Source organism: Benincasa hispida, chromosome 8, assembly GCF_009727055.1.
Source record: "Benincasa hispida cultivar B227 chromosome 8, ASM972705v1, whole genome shotgun sequence".
Lineage (NCBI taxonomy): Eukaryota > Viridiplantae > Streptophyta > Magnoliopsida > Cucurbitales > Cucurbitaceae > Benincasa > Benincasa hispida.
In genome coordinates this window covers 25,411,790-25,429,242 of record NC_052356.1, presented here as the reverse complement: position 1 = coordinate 25,429,242, position 17,453 = coordinate 25,411,790, and the positions used below count along the sequence as shown (strand labels likewise).

The window sequence follows — 17,453 nt, the reverse complement described above, 5'->3', positions numbered from 1 at the left end:
TGTATATGGTGGCTGATGCACCAACTAAGTAAGAACGAAATTTTTCAATACCGAATACTACAGCCAACATCTCTTTCTCAGTAGTTGTATAGTGTTCCTGAGAGTCGTTTAATGTTTTGGACTCATAGGAAATGGGATGTATCAAGTTTCCTCTCTTCTGTCCTAACATAGTTCCCACTCCGGTGCTATTAACACTAGGGCTGATGTCAACACATACTTCAAGGTTTCGGACGCGTCAGTGCAGTCTTCGTTAAAAACATAGGGTCGATTAACCTCCAATTATGCGCTCAGAGGTCGCGCAATCAGAGAAAAGCTTCTGACGAACCGTTTATAGAAGTCGGCATGTCCTAGAAAACTTCTTAGCGTTTTGACATTCGCTGGTGGTGGAAGTTTTGCTATTACATCAATCTTGGCTCCATCCACTTCCAAGCCAGCCTTGGATACTTATGCCCCAAAACAATTCCTTCTGTCACCATGAAGTGACATTTTTCCCAATTCAGTACTAAGTTTGTTTCCTCGCACCGAGCGAGGACGGCTTCTAAGTTATCCAGGCATGACTGGAATGAGTCTCCAAAGACTAAAAAGTCGTCCATGAAGACTTCCATGGTCTTCTCCAGGAAGTTAGAGAAAATGGCTATCATACAGCGTTGAAATGTCCCTGGTGCGTTGCATAGCCCAAAGGGCATGTGTCTGAATGCGAAAGTGCCAAAGGGAAAAGTGAACGTGGTCTTCTCTTGTTCTTTCAGATCTATTAAAATATGGTTGTAACTAGAATAACCATCGAGAAAACAATAAAACTCTTTACCTACTAGTTTATCAAGCATCTGATTGATGAAAGGAAGAGGAAAGTGGTCCTTTTTAGTTGCTGCGTTGAGTTTCCGATAATCCATACAAATTCGCTAGCCTGTGACAGTTCTTAAAGGAATGAGTTCATTGTTGTTGTTTACTATCACGGTCATTCCCCTTTTCTTGGGAATGCATTGAACTGGACTAACCCAATTGCTGTCGGATATCGGATAAATAACCATCGCGTCCAGCCATTTTAGAATCTCTTTTTTGACCACTTCTTTCATAATGGGGTTAAGCCTTCTTCAAGGCTCGATTGACCCCGTCTTCCCTTCCTCCAGCCTAATTTTGTGCATACAATAGGATAGACTTATTCCATGGATATCTGCAAGCATCCACCCTATTGCGCGTTTATGTTTCTTCAACATCTGCAAGAGTGAATCTTCATTAGGCTTTGTGAGATTAGCAGAAATGATAACAGGCAATGTATTATTAGTTCCAAAAAAAGCGTATTTCAAATATTCGGGTAACTTTTTTAATTCGAGTTTAGGTGGTTGTCCGAGTGAACGACGCATTGGTTTTGTCTACCGTTCACTCAGACTTCGCAGCTCGGATTCTTTTAGGGTTCCCTACAACGCAAGAACTTCACATACTCGATTCTCTTCTTCAGTCAATTCAATATTGTTTAGCTGACAATCATCACTATCTGGGAATTTTAATGCGCTGAGCACATTAAATTTCACCTCTTCATTATCCACGCGCATGGTTAGCCTTTATTCACATCAATCAAAACTTTCCCAGTAGCCAAGAAAGGACGTCCGAGGATGATTGGAACCTCTCTATCTGCTTCATAATCCAAAATAATGAAGTCTGCTGGGAATACGAGATTGTTAACCTTCACCAAAACATCTTCAATTTTCCCTTCCGGGTACTTAATTATTCTATCAGCAAGTTGAAGGGTGACAGAAGTAGGTTGTGCCTCGCCAATCCTCAATTTCTTAAAAACTGAAAAGGGCATGAGATTGATGCTCGCTTCTAGGTTGCACAACGCATGACCCACATCTAATCCTCCAATTGAACAAGGAACTGTGAAGCTCCCTTGCGTCTTTCTGTCTCGTTATAAGGCTTGTTGCTTACTAACGCATTGCATTCCTGCGTTAGTGCTATTACTTCTTTTCTCATTACTTTTCTCTTTTTCGTTAAAATGTCCTTAAAAAAACTTCACGTACATTGGCATCTACTCCAAAGCTTCTATAAGTGGAATTATGTACAGTTGCGTTTAGAGCTCGAGAAAGCACTTGAACTGATGTTCATCATCCTTCTTCATTAGACGCTAGGGAATGGTCGCTTTCAGAGGGCCTCTTGCTTTTTCCACGTTAGACATGCTGGTTCCGAATGCTTGTATTTTCTACGTTCTCTCTTTCCTGATTCGTTGAACATATAATGCGTTCTTTCGAAGGACTATTGTTCTTGGATTCATCTTTCTTTCTGCAAAGGCTCTTCCACTTCGCAACGTCACTGCTGACATTGCTCTTTCCCGTTATTAATTCCCAGGTCTTTTTATTGCTAGGTAGAATGCCTGGCACCTGCTTTCAATATTCGCTTCAATCTGCCCACCTGGATTTCTAGGTTTCTATTGATGACCCTGCTCTTCAGCATTTGTCGTTTTGGGCTATGTATTCCTCAATAGGTTTTCCAGCAGAGTTCCAGAACTTGATGCGTGGCACCTCTTTATTGAAGGTTATTGATGCCTGTTGATCGTTTGTTGAAAGACAGGTTGCAGTCTATTCCTTTACTATGCTCGTGCCTGGGTGTGCTCTGCTGATTTCCTCCTGTCCAAGAAAAATTCGAATGGTTCTCCATCCAGGTTATAAGTATTAGAAAATGGGTTATTCTTGATGAAAAACATATGACTGAGGGTTTGAGGACACTCAGCATATGAGTAAAATCTCTGCATCCCACACAGGTTACCATGGGTTACCCAAACGCCTCCACTTGATTTACCTTCTGCTGGTTTGGTGCGTTACCTAGCGTTATGTTCTGTAGAAGGCTGGTCATGGTAGCCACTTGAGCGGAGAGCGTGGCTATCGCGTTGACATCAACAGAGTTAATGTTTTGAGATCTTCTTGTCCTGTCATTTCTTCCATCATATGTGTCATCTACGCACTCCATGTTATGTTTGGCAATGCGATCTAATATTTCTTTAGCTTCAGTGTAGGATTTGTCCATCTGTCCTCCGGCTGCTGCTGCGTTTGTTGCCATCTATGACACCCTGTTTAGTCTGCCATAAAACATCTCCATCTGAATAGTCAAAGATAGTCCGTGGTTCAGACAGTTCTTGACCAAGCCCTTGAAATGCTCCCATGCAGCATTCAAAGTCTCAGTGTCTTCGTGTTCAAAGTTCATGATTTCCCGATGCCTCATCACGTTGGTGGTAGGTTGGAAGTATTTTTGCATAAACTTTTCCACCAACTTTTCCCATGTGGTGATTTCCCCAGGCTCTAATGAACTTACCCATTTCCTTGCGTCGTCTCGCAAAGAATAGGGAAACAAGGAGAGCCTGATTGCCTCTAGTGTGATTCCAGAAATCACAAAGGAATTGCACGTTTCCAGGGAAACGCTTCATATGGGCATGAGGATCTTCGCCACGACTACCCCCAAATTGCCCAGCAGTTTGGAGTATTTGGAGCATACCAGATTTCATTTCAAACCTAATTCCATCAGGCATCGGATATATGATTCCTGGAGAGAAATCATATAGCACAGGGGATGCGTATTCTCTCATAAGACACGTGCTTGTGTTTGCCATCAGGATTGGGTTCTGTGTAGCGTGAGCCAATTGCTGAGCTAGTTGTTGATTTTGTTGTTCTTCCGCCATTGCTCTTTCTCTTTCTTGCTATCTGAGTAATTGTTGCCTTAACCTTCGACGACGGTTGGATCGATTCCTACGTTGTAAGGTCCGTTCAATCTCGGGGTCGTATCTGAACTCAGGAGTGTTCTTCCTGTTCATACACGTTCACAAGCCTAGGCGTAGCTTGTAATACTTCCCTTAATTGAAGTGTTCCTATAACAAATACAAACAGAATTTCTGGTTAGTTCTTGTTGCTGAATCCCCGGCAATGGCGCCAAAAACTTGTTCGCTTGCTATTGTGAGATGCTTTAGGAGTGTATAAAGTAAAACAGATTGAAAGAATAAAGTCTAAGTGCTGCATTCTGCCTTGATGCATTTAGATGAATGCACCGCGTTGGGGCATTAGTATTATGCACAGAAGGCACACAACTCCTTATAATAACATTCAAGTTTTCCTAGATTAAACCCAAGTATAAATATAATCTAGGTTCCTGGCAAGTCCAGGGGCGATCACAGGGATTCAGTTTCACTAACACAGATTATGTGTTGTACTTGCAGTAGAAGGTTTTTCCTAAATAAATGTGAAAGATGTATCATTTACACTAACATGCTATGCCTGTGCAAGACAATACAAAAGAGTTGAGTGGAAAATGAAGGTTCATGTGAAAATGGAATTTAAGTAGGTGGACGCACCAGTTAAAGATAATTACATACACCTGACGTAGTGTGGATGAAATGGGATGGGTTGCTTATCTTTCTGTTCATGTGTTAGACATCATTCAACACTTCTCAATGCGAATAACATACAAACCTATCTCTAGGGTACATGCGTCTAACCTAGTCTACAAGAAACACTAGTAAGTCTATCTCTAGCTATACTAGGCGTTCTACTTAATGCGACTTAACTATTCTTTTGAACAACTAAGTAAAAAAGCTTTCACCAAGTTGTCAAGTTGGTTTAGGCGTTGGAACAGAATTATGCATGAAGTACTAATGCTTTCAACATAAACAGAAGATAAACAATAGTAAAAGTGATGATCAAATATATGAATTTTATAATGGATCAATGAGTCTTTACAAAGAACTATATTCAATCAAAATGAAATGAAAATGATATTAAGAGAGAGACTGAGTCAAGCCAAAGAATACAATCTCTTGTAGTTCTTTGGCTCAATCTTGTTGTGTACAATCACTTTAAAGAGCCGAGGACAGAGTATCTTTCTCAAGAATAACTTTCTCCACTCCCTGGCCGGCGGTGGTGGTGGTTCTCAACTTCTTCGATCGTTTTACACCTCGGCAAGGCTTGTACAAACTAAAACTAAGTCTACAAATTTACAGAGAGTATGGAGCTTCTAATAGTCTAAACTCTTAACTCTGAAGGGTCTTCAAGTATTTATAGGCATTGGTCTCGTCCACTTGGAGGATGGGCTGCATTTAAGTCCATGCCCTGGTTAGCATTAAACTCCATGTCCTGGTTGGTCGCCTGACCTCTGGAAGCTTTTCAGATGCCGCCTACTGCTGGNTGGAGGGTCTTCAAGTATTTATAGGCATTGGTCTCGTCCACTTGGAGGATGGGCTGCATTTAAGTCCATGCCTTGGTCAGCATTAAACTCCATGTCCTAGTTGGTCGCCTGACCTCTGGAAGCTTTTCAGATGCCGCCTGCTGCTGGAATGCTGCCTGTTGCAGGTGCCTATGATTGAAAGTGGTGATGTGACACAATCAACCCGGAGCAACGAATCTTCTATGCGTTGAATTCCCTCCGACACATGGTTCATGCATTAACGCGTTTCCTGCGACGCTTGTCTAATGCATTATTGTCAATTCTTGCGTTGAAATCCTGCAAAGTAGTGCGTCAGCACCGCGATTTTTAGTGATAAACTTCTTTTACATGAAATTGCTATTGTTTAAGTAAATCCATGCGTTTCTATTAAAAATGAGGAGAGTTTATCATTAAAAACCCTAATTGTTCTAACTTAAGAGCAAGGATAACTTGTATTTTTACAAGTTATCAGTCCTTTTGGCTTATTTTGAATTTACTTCAATTCCCGATCATAAATTCTGAAAATCATTAGCAAACACATCAAATCTCATAAAATCACATTAAAAACCAACCTAAATCTAAGGTAAATACTACACATTTTGTGTGCATTTCACCACCCCAAGCAGAGAACTTTGCTAGTCCCAAGCAAAGATAAGACAAGATCATAGAGAAGTTCTAAACAAGTGTGCTAATTACTCATGCCTCAGAGAATAGCTAGATAGAGACCTAAATAGAAATAGTCAAGCAAGTCCATCGTTATCATCATTCATGGCCAAAACTCATCATCTCCATATGTGTGTGTGCAAGTCACATTTAATTTAAACATAGTAACTGATATTAGATTTAATTTAGCCTCTCTAGCTTTCCCTACTCTAGTTCAAGCACCAATAATCAAGCATCCAAAAAATTCATGAAGGTAATATATCAACTGGGGTGCATGAAATTCACATTCTCAAGGATGTCCTAAAATTACATTCTTTTACCTAGGGGTACTAGCTTTCATACATTCACTATAAGGACTCGTAACTTGTCAATTCCCAGGCATCCTAACTGACCACAACAAAGGTGGCTTTTTTTACATCTATCATGTATACACATTATAAGTTTATGTATATACATACATACATACATATATGCATATATATATATATATATATATATTTATTTATTTATTTCAATTTTCTTTTCAATAGGCAAATACAATCTTTTTCTCTTTCTTAGTAAAACATTACCAAGCATCATGAAAGATATTCTCGAACTGGTGGGGACTTTCGAGGTGACAACCAAATACACTCAACTCAATTCTACTTCTAGTTCAAGTTTCTAAATTAAAATGAATACGTGCTAATGATATGAGAGACTCAAAGAGGGACATAAATAGATTATATCTCAAGATATTGCTATCTTATTTCCACTATAATCCATCCAACATGCATATTCAAATTTCATCAATGACAATCAACATAAAAAACAAACAACAAAGAACTCTCATCATCTTCTCAAATCTCAATCAAAATTTTAAAAGTTTCTCTGATTTTTTTAAAAAAATGATATGCATATAATCAACTAAAACAAAATTAACATACATAACACACAAAAGTACGAATGACCTCCCACCGCAAACTTAAAAGTATGCATTGTGCCCAATGCATGAGAAAGATAGAGATACAAGCCTAGGAGCTATGGGAGTCCATCGAATAGGATAGTTGAATGAATACTTTTGTGTTAGATAATGATCCTAAAAAATATTAAAGTATGAGTGACTCCATTATTTTTAAAAAGAAAAACAAAGAACTAAACTAAACTAAAGATAGAAATATAAAGAAAGCAATTAAAAATTTGTGTTGCCTCCTAATAAGCATTTGGTTTAACGCCTTCTAGCTTGATGAGGCTCATCTATCATGTTGGATCCCAAGGTGGTTTTGTCATGTCAATCTTAGAACATCCTAGAATCAAAAGTTTTTGCCCATACTGACATTCACAAAAACAAGCATCATTTAATTTGACATTGCCAGTATACATCATGCATCAAATCAACATCTACTTTATAAACATAATCAAGAAAATTCAATGTATCATTTTTAGGAGATCTCACAGAATTAATCACATCTTCTTCAACATGCTTCTCCCTTACTTTTTCATACTCCAGCTTAGAACTAGAGTTTAAAGGCATACAATTAATAGAAGTATCGACAAAAGTAGAGACATGATCCTTAACAGGATGTTCTTCTAATTTTTCACTTTCTAATTTATCATCACATTCAATATCCACTCCATCAATTTTATCAATCACCTTAGAAGAAGAATTCACATTCAAAGAACATTTATTAAAGGAAGGGAAAATATTGACCAACTTACTTGTTTCATGAGGCTCATGACTTACCTCAATATCTGCATGCTTAAGGGTTTTGTAAAGATCAAATTTTACGTCTTCATAATTGAATCTAAATGTTAGCTTACCATCTTGTACATCAATGAGAGCCCTACCTGTAGCCAAGAATGGTCTTCCAAGGATTATTGGAATGTCGGCATCTTCTTCCATGTCAAGCACCATAAAGTCTACCGAAAATATAAACTTGTCCACTTTAACCAACACATCCTCAACAATGCCATAAGGATGTGTATAAGATCGATTGGCTAATTGCAAGGATATTGTTGTTGCTTTCACCTCTCCAGAGTTAAGCTTCTTAAAAATGCATAAAGGCATTAAATTAATTGAAGCTCTCCAAGATCACATAATTCTCCAATAATGTAATATTACCTAATTGATAAGGAATAAAAAAACTCCCTAGATCTTTCAATTTTGGAAGCAATTTCTTTTATATTACTGCACTACATTCTTCATTCAAAGCCATTGTCTCATACATACCAAACTTTTTCTTCTAAGAAAGGACATCTTCATGAATTTAACATACTTTGGCATTTTCTCTAAAGCTTCAACAAAAGGTATGTTAACTTGCAACTTCTTAAATATTCCCAAAAATCTAGAAAATTGTGCATCTTCCTTCTTTTTCTAAAATCTTTGAGGATATGGAATAGTATTAGGGACAAAAGTTAAAGAGTTGGAAGTACTCCATGTTTTTTACTCAGATTTTTCTGCAAGTTTCTCATTTGTTCGTTTATGATCAATGGTGGATTCAACCATCTCTTGTGTTGGTTCATCCTCATCCACAATAGGCTTGTTCAATTTTTTGCCACTTCAAAGAGTTATTCTATTGCATTCTTCTCTAGGATTTTTCTGAGGGCAACTAGGAAACTTACCTTTTTGCATGGTGTGCACTAGAAGCTACTTGACTCATTTTCATTCCAAGTTTTGGATGGATTTTTCATGGCTTTGTATGGTCCCCAATATGTTATGGATTGAACATTCTAATGTAGACAGTTTCTCCTTGGTTACCTTGATAACATTCATTATCAATTCCTCCAAGGATGGTTTTTCAGCTTGGGAAAACCTAGAGGGACCAAAACATTCATGTTATTTGCATAAGAATTTTTTTTCACAATTTCTCAAACTTGGGTGGTATTGTGTGGGAACTTGTTGTTGGCTTCTATATTTTCCTCTATCCACATAATTAGCTTCCTCAGTATCCTATAAACTCCAATTTTGTCGAGTTTCAGTTGCCTTAGCTACGAGAGAGGCTATGGATAGTGAATTATGTGCTTGACCAACTGTAATAAATTTATTCAAAGCATTAGTAATTGTGATCAATTGAGCTTTGATAGAACTTACCTCATCTACTTCATAAATTTCTGCTACTTTGTTGGAAGAAGCCCTTTCACTTGGCTAATTATAGCTTATAGTTGTCATGTCCTCTAGAATAGTGTACGCTTCTGTAACAGTTTTAGAGAAGTAGTTTTAGAGAAAAGAGATCCTCCAATATTAGCATCTAGAATAGATTTTTTTGTCGTTCAACCCATCAAGAAGAATTTTATTTGCAACCAACTAGGGTATCCATGTTGTGGGCACCTTTTAAGGAGATTCTTGTACCTTTCCCAACATTTAAATAATTCTTTATCTAGTTGTTGAGAAAAAGAAACAATTTCAGACCTCATCCATTTATTCAAGAATGCTTGGGCTAGCTCCTCCCAAGTGGTAATGCTTTCCGACAGTATAGTCTCTAGCCAATCCTTAGCCTTATCCTGCAAATAAAAAGGAAATAATCTTAGTCTAATTGCATCATTCATAACTCCACTATTCTTAACTGTCCCACAAATCTCAAGAAAAGATCTAAAGTGCTTATGAGGATCTTCAATGGGGTGTCCTCTAAAAGCAATCTCCCTAGCCATTTGAATCAACCCTGGTTTTAGCTCATTTGCATTGATTGGTGCCTCCGCAATTCTAGGTTGAGCAATTTGGAGAGATGTTTGGAAGTATTCTCTAATTACCTTCTTACGTTCCTCGGCCATCTCTTCTTCTACTTCTTACTTATTTCAAGATTTCTCCTCAAAGTACGTTAAATCTCAAGGTCAAGTGGCAAAAGAGAGGTATCTTTGTTATGAAGCATGCACTATAGAAAACTCTGAACAAGATTAGAACAAAAATGACCCTTAGTCTAAAATATCTCCAATTCTTAAAATATTAAACAAAAATCATTATTTTGATCCCTGGCAACAATGCCAAAAATTTGATGTGAAAACTTTTGTGTGCATGCAAGTGTACGTCGTCAAGTTATAATATTCAAACGGCTTGTAAGGCCAAGTATCATGCTCTGAGATCAAATAAACAATTATTGTTTAGTTATCTCAAAATTGTGTCAATTTTAACTAAGGAATCGAAATCGAGTTGAGTTTGTATTTTTATGAAGCAATAAAAGAAAATAATAAAAGTGTATTAAAAATCAAAGATCAAAAGTGTTCTAGGGTATTGAATCTATTATTACTTCATTGGTCTACTCTACTCAATTCATGGAATCATGTATAAATTTTAAGCCTAAGTCTAGAAACTCAATTCAAGATTACTTCCTCTAAAAAATAAGCTATTCTCATTCAACTTAATAGATAACTAATTTCTTGAAATCAAATTTAGAAGCAAGACATTAAGATATGTCATCAACAACAAGATATGTCATCAACAACTTTCACCATTAACCTAACTATTTGCATAAAAAATTAATAATGATTTAATCATATAGATCCAATTAAACATTCAATCTCTCAATTAAACATTCAACCTAATAACCATCGATGGCCAATCAATAAGAATGAAGTACAATATCATTAAAAAGCAATTAGTTTATCAAACATCCATGAAAAGACTAAATTTAATCTAAATTCATAACAACTTCATCAATACTCTACAACAAGCAAGTTTTAGCCACTCACAGCTTGTACAAACATATTTTCATACATGAATTCAAGCATAAGATTTAGAGAAAGATAAGGAACCGAAGAAGAATTCTATCAAAGACTTCCTTAATCTCTTAAATCCTCTAAGTTTGCCTCAATTGTCACCTTGGAAACTCAAACAGTTTACAAAATATCCCTCAAACTCTCTATTTTGTAGCATAAACTCTCTGTTTAAGCCTCAAATTTGTTCTAAATTTTGTGCTTGAATTGTTGAAGAGCTTCCAAATATAGAGGATAAAAACTTTTTATCGCAGTGTAGGGCTGCGATCCAAAAAAAATTGCTCTCGACTCTAGAGCGCAGTTGTGCTCTCTTTTGCTCTGTCCTAAAGCACAGAAGATGACGGATGACAAAAACCTACACATTTTCGTGTTTTCTTCCTTCTTTTCTTCTCTCCTTTCAACATAGAGCTCGGGTTTGACTTCTTTGAACATATTTTGGTCATTTTTTGCTCATTTTGAATACATTTTAATTCTCTCTCATAAATTCTAAAAATCACTAGCAAGCACACATTAAATCTCATAAAATCACATTAAAAAGCCAACCTTAATCAAAGGTAAATAATGCACATTTTGTGTACACTTCAAAATCTCAACGACACTGAGGCATAAAAGCACCGCGATGCTCGTGTCTAAAAAATGTTGTAACGTTGCAGTGTTGCGCTGCATCGTTGCCTTCTGTTTTGTGGCATTAGGTTGAAGGGATTGAATCCAATAACAGAAGTGATTTATCACTTTTTATTTTTTATTTTTAAGAAGAAAAATATAGAACAATTAAAACAAACATGCAGAACATCTAACACATTGTATAATACAGGTTAAGCATGGAATTAGATTAAGAAAAAAGTAACCTTTGAAGAACTCTTCTTCTTTCACTTCTTCTCCGAACGGCCTGATTTTACAGCAATATCTTCTTCCACGTACAATAATGCCTCCGAAAGGTTTTTTCGGCTATTATCTTGCAAGAAACGTCTTGTGAGAGCTTTTTCTTTTGAAAGAGAAAGGGAATTGAGTTTTATAGAGGAAGTTTTTCTCTATAATATTGATAGTGTTTTTTTTTTAATGAGAGAGCGTAAATTTTTTCACATTAAAACTTGTAACCATTTGACAAATGTAGTACATTGAAGTAGAGAGGGGAAGTGTAGAGCAAAAATTTTCCACACTAAACCTTGTAACCATTTGGCAAATGTAGACTCTCTACATTTAAGGAGGTAGGGAAAGTGTAACTCCTTACTCTCCATTACCTCTCTACTACCCTGCAATGCATTAAAGTTTTAATTTAATTCAATTTTATTTAATTCACTTTAATTTAATTAACAAAATTAAATGGGTTTGAAATAGACAAGATTGGTTTGTGAATCCTACCTAAGGCAAATTGACCAAAAGGCCTTTTACTAAATATGGATATAGAGCCAAAGTATCCTTAATGCTTATATATTGTCAGACTTATGTGGTTCGTTGAATGTCAAAGAAAGATAAGATTATGAATATTTCATCTCATTCATAGATGATTATTTGAGATATGACCAAATGTAACATAAGCCTAAATGTCTTGAAAAGTTCAAGAAGTTCAATACTGAAGTTGAGGACTTATTAGGTAACACTATCAAGACACTTCTATCAGATCGTGGTGAAGAGTATATGAATTTAAGATTCCAAGACTATATGATAGAAAACGAAATTAAATCTCAACTCTTAGCTTCTGGTACACCTCAATAAAATAGATGTTTAAGAATGGAGAAACATAACCCGTTAAACATGGTTCAGTCTATGATGAGTTATGCTCGAATACCAGATTCTTTTTGGGGATATGCAATCGAGACTATATTTTATATTTAAACAACGTTCCATCCAAAAGTGTCTCTAAGACAACTTTTGAATATTGGAGGGGTCGTAAAGGCGATAATAAGTGCCCATAATGCTTGATTGAAGTAGCTAGAGGTCTTTACAAACTCTCACAAATAAGGCTAATTTAACAAGTGATTCCAACCAAGAGCTTAGATAGAAGGATGAATAACTCTTAGATTGAACTTAAAATCTATGATCATCACTCTTAGATCCTAAAACAACTCACTCTAGAATTAGCTTGATCAAAATTAATCCAATGAATTGATTTAACATCAAATCTGCAGTAAGATTTGAGAAAAAAAAAAAAAAAAAGGACAACACTAAAAGGGTTGAATAAGTACAAGGTTTTTTTAATATCATCATTCTGAGTTTTGAAAAGCATTACGAGCTATTTTAAAGGGTAAATGAATGTCCAAAGGTTCAAGAACTCAAAAGTCATTCAAACAAAATTAAATACAAATTGAAGAAAATAAGATCTAGGAAGTTGAAACTTAATTGCATACTAATTTAGAAGTCAAAATGTAAAACTAAAAATGTATAAATGCTCCAAATTGTCTTAAATAACTTCTCTAGAAGACGACAAGCCTGTGATGCACGTTTGAAAAAGTTTGAAATTACAAATTCTAGATCGAAACCCGCAACAGAAACGATTGAATCGCACATTTTGATTCCCAAAATAATTCAAACATAAAATTTAAAATGTAAAAAGGTTAAGCATAAGAGAATTTACCCTTGTAGAAACCTTTTCTTGAAGGAGCTCCTTGAATCGTTGTTAATCTCCTCCACGAGGTCTTCCTCACTATAACTCTTGGCAAGGATCAGCTTGTGGGAGCTTTTAGAAAGAGTGAAGGAACGAGAGAAGTTCTCTTTGTGTTGGAAGAATCAAAGAAGAGAAGTTTAGCTGTAAAAAAAAAAAGGGAGCTTATCTCTCTCTTCTCTTTAAGGTCCTATTTATATGATAAAATTAGGTTAAAATCCTATTTCAATCCAATTAATGATTTTCATATCGTATATTAAAATGATTAATTATTTGAATCATATTAAAATGCATTAATTCTTCCATAACCTATAGTTTAATATGAATTTCATTCATATTAAATGACTAAATATTTAAATCACATCTAAATACATTACTACTAATACTAATTATATCAAATACAATAAATATATTTTTCCTTAATCCAACAAATTAATTTGAACATTTTAAATTATTCTTTTAATACCATGATCCTTGTTAGTTCACTATGAGCTACTTAGGGAACCGTATGGATCTACAGATTATAAGCTTTAATGATGAGAAATTAGTTAATTAATCTCCATTCATTAACTATGGGGCAAACCACTATACACCCATAGTTGCACTCTTATGCACTATAAGACAAGTTGTGCCCATGACTATAATTATTACATATAAGTCGATCATTCACAAGTAGTTCGTTTACAATTGGGTCAAATGTACGTTTTACCAATGTAATTACCTTATCTCCTTAAGTACCACTGATTCTCTAATGAACCATTTGTGCTCCAACCATAAACTATATTTCTCTCAGGCCAGCGAGAGGATGGGCCCCATGTTCAATTTCCAATGTCAACACTTGTTACTCATCTACTTTCCCTATATGAGAAAGAGTGAATTCTATCTTGTAAAATCACGTTCCCATCTCCTTATTTGGTCAAGTCCCTAAAATAATAGGCATATTTAGTCGACAGCATTTTCCACTCTCACCCATGAAAATCAAAGGACGATCTCACACAGGCAACAGTTCATAACTCACTTAAGATTAAGATCGAGTCACATTTGATCATCCTGTGAAATATAAATCTCTTCAATCGACTTATTTACAAAGAGAGATTAAATATTTTGTGGTCCAGCCTTATACAACCTCTTTTTATAGAATATCTCCACTCACATGTCTCTATAAGAACAATTTGGACCAATAGTGTCACTAGGATAAGGCACCAAACTTTTTCCATATACTATAGATCTTTTAGGCTATTACTTGAACATGATCTACCTATTTGTCAACCAAAGGAGTTAATGGACTAAAATCATACACAACCTCAAAAAGTGAACATTGAGTGGTGCTATGTATTGCTTTATTGTAAGGAAACTCTACAAAAGATAAAGTATCCTCCCAAGACATGAGAATTTTAGAAATTAATGACCTAAGCAAAGCCCCAAATGTTCTATTAACTACTGCTGTTTGCCCATCCGTTTGTGGGTGACAAGTTGTTGAAAACAAAATCTTAGTTCCCAATTTTCTCCAAACTTTCCAAAAAATGACTTAAAAGTTTAGCATCTTCATCACTAATAATGGTTTTAGGAACTCCCTGCAATCTAACCACTTGCCTAAAGAATAAATTGGGAACTAAGATTTTGTTAATAGCATCATCCATTTTGTTACATGGAATAAAATGTGCCATCTTACTAAACCTATTCACTACCACAAAAATGCTATCATGATGTCTTCTAGTCTTGGATAATCCTATAACAAAATCCATGCTAATGCCAACCTACGATTCACTAGAATATCCTAAAATGTGCAAAGGCCATGTGGTTGTATCTTAGACTTAGCTTCATTACATTTGAAATATTTCTTGCACACTTTATTCACATCATTCCTCATTTTCAACATATAAGGTGTTCATACAACATGCTATATGTTTTAGGTTTCCCAAAATGCCCCATAAGTCCTCCCCCATGAGCCTTCTTTACAAGTAACTCTCGAATAGAACATTAGGAATACAAAGCTTACCTGCCTAAAAAATATTTCATCAAACATAATATAATCATGCACATTTTCCCTTTTAATTAAACATTGCATATAAACATCATGAAATTCAGGTATATCAACTTTGTAAAAAACAATCATGTGTTTAAAACAAAGAATTTTTTGCACTAAGGGAAAAAAAATAATGCATACCTTCTTGAGAATGCATCAACCACCACATTGTCCTACCCCTTTTTTTGGTAATGAATGGCATATTAAAATGTCTCAAGGAATTCTACCCATTTAACATGCACTCTGTTTAACTTTGTTTAATTTTTAAGTTGCTTCAAACTTTCATGATCCGTGTGGATAACAAACTCTTTTGGTCACAAGTAATGTTTCCAAAACTTGCAAACCATCACAAGTGTATGTATTTCGTTGTTAATTTTAGTTAGTTAAGTTGTGCTCCATTTAAGTTATCACTAAAAAACATGATTGGTCTCTTTTCTTGCATCAAAACAACTCCAATCCCTATTTCACTTGCACCACATTCAATCTCAAAAGATTTATCAGAGTCAAGTAAAGCAAGACAAGATGCATTGGTCAATTTATCTATCAATTCATTAAATGTTTTTTCTTGCTTTTCATTCCATTCAAATTTATCATGTTTTTTAACAAGTTTGATCAAAGGTGAGACTATGTTCCTAAAATCCTTAATAAATCTTCTATAAAAACTAGCCAAACCATGAAAATATCTTAGCCCAATTGCATTGGTGGGTGTTGACAACTCTCGAATAGTCTTTACCTTTTCTCCATCAACTTTCACCCAATCATTTCCAACAATGAACTCGAAGAAATTAGCTTGGTCTAGACAAAAACTACACTTTTTGAAGTTGGCATAAAACTTTTTTTCTCTAAGTTTAAGTAAAATTTGTTTGACATGTAAAATATGATCATTCAAGCTTTTAAAATGAACAAGAATATCATCAAAGTACATGATATGGACAAGCACACACATCAAGTAATAATATAGTTAAAACGGCCTTGGCCGAGTATTGTCCTCAGGAAATCATATTGATATTCTTTTAGCTATTCAAAGATTCTTCTAATTTTAGGGGTAGATTTGTGATGCTACTAACATAAACTAAACTAAGAAAACAATAAAAATGATCAAGTATAAAGATAATTAGCAAAGGGACGTTCTAGGGAATAGATTTCATTCATGGAATTACTAACCACATTAAATCTTTCAAAAACAATATTTTCTTTCACTTAATTTATTAAATATTAATCATTTGAAATTATATAATTAAGCAAAGTATTAAGACTTTTCATCAACAATCTCTACTATTATCCAACTACTCTAGTGTGTTCAAATGATAATCTTGCTAGCATGCATGAACTAATCTAAAGCCTATGCGTTAAAGCTAGATTTAAATCATGAAATCATTAAAATATTGATCAAACATTCAAAAGCATTAAGAACGGTCATGCTAGAAAGTATCAATGTAATTCAAATTTAAGATCCACAAAAGTATTTAGAAATACTCCATAGAATCCATCTACCTTAGAACAATGAGAATTTAGCTTAACTTGACTTCCATAGACAATACCATAATTAGAATGAAAAATAATAATAATAATAACAAACCGGAAAAATCTAAGATAGGGAAAGAAGGTGTTATCTAGCATTCTGTTCATATCTCTGTGGTGGAATTGGCCTTCTAACATTCTCCCATTAACTTTGGCATCAAAGATCTCAGTACTCTGCTCAAAACACTCTCTCCAAGCCTCTAAAACTCCAAAACTTTATGTGGAGGTGGGTAAAAAACCCTAGCTTAAATAGAGAAAAATTTTCTAAAGTATACAAGATTTTTCAAAAATAAATGTGGCAGTGCAGCGCTCTTGTCTTTCAATTGCAGTCGCGCATTGCTCTGTAGAGCAATCGCACCACCTCTCCAATGTGTGCTCTCTGTAAACAACATCGCTTGTAGCGTCGTGACGTCACTTTGTTTTTGGAAAAGGTGGCCTTTTTTTCCCTTTTTTCAATGTTTGGTACTGGCTTGTCTCACTTATACATAATTGGATCGTTTTAACTTGTTTTACTCCAAATCTTGCTATTTTGCTTAAATCCTAGAAATCACTAACAAACAACATCACATTTAATAAAATCAAGTGGAATTATTTCTAAATAAATAAAAGCACTTTTTTACGTGCTTTTCACCACTGCAAACTTAGAATTTTCCTAGTCCCAACAAAAAGTAGAACAAACTGTAGGAAAGTTCCAAATATGTATGCAAACTATTTTAGACTCAATAACAAGAATAACATGCTAGATCCAAAAGCAGAAACATTCAAGCACAACTTTTGTTA

At 35.2% G+C, this 17,453-nt stretch overlaps 1 long non-coding RNA gene across 5 annotated transcripts; it reads right to left on the bottom strand.

Annotated features, from left to right (window-relative positions):
* Positions 1-5,166: 5,166 nt before the first annotated feature.
* On the bottom strand, positions 5,167-17,040 carry LOC120082845. Of its 5 annotated transcripts, none has more exons than XR_005483299.1 (6): positions 16,732-17,040; positions 13,100-13,270; positions 11,373-11,479; positions 9,227-9,318; positions 7,666-9,009; positions 5,167-5,475 (listed from the first exon to the last, which is right to left on the bottom strand). It is a non-coding gene; the product is annotated as an uncharacterized LOC120082845 (long non-coding RNA). The 5 variants fall into 5 exon arrangements; XR_005483300.1 differs by lacking the exon at positions 5,167-5,475 and having other exon boundaries at positions 6,377-7,864; positions 8,909-9,009; XR_005483298.1 differs by lacking the exon at positions 5,167-5,475 and having other exon boundaries at positions 6,377-9,009.
* Between the last annotated feature and the right edge of the window lie 413 nt (positions 17,041-17,453).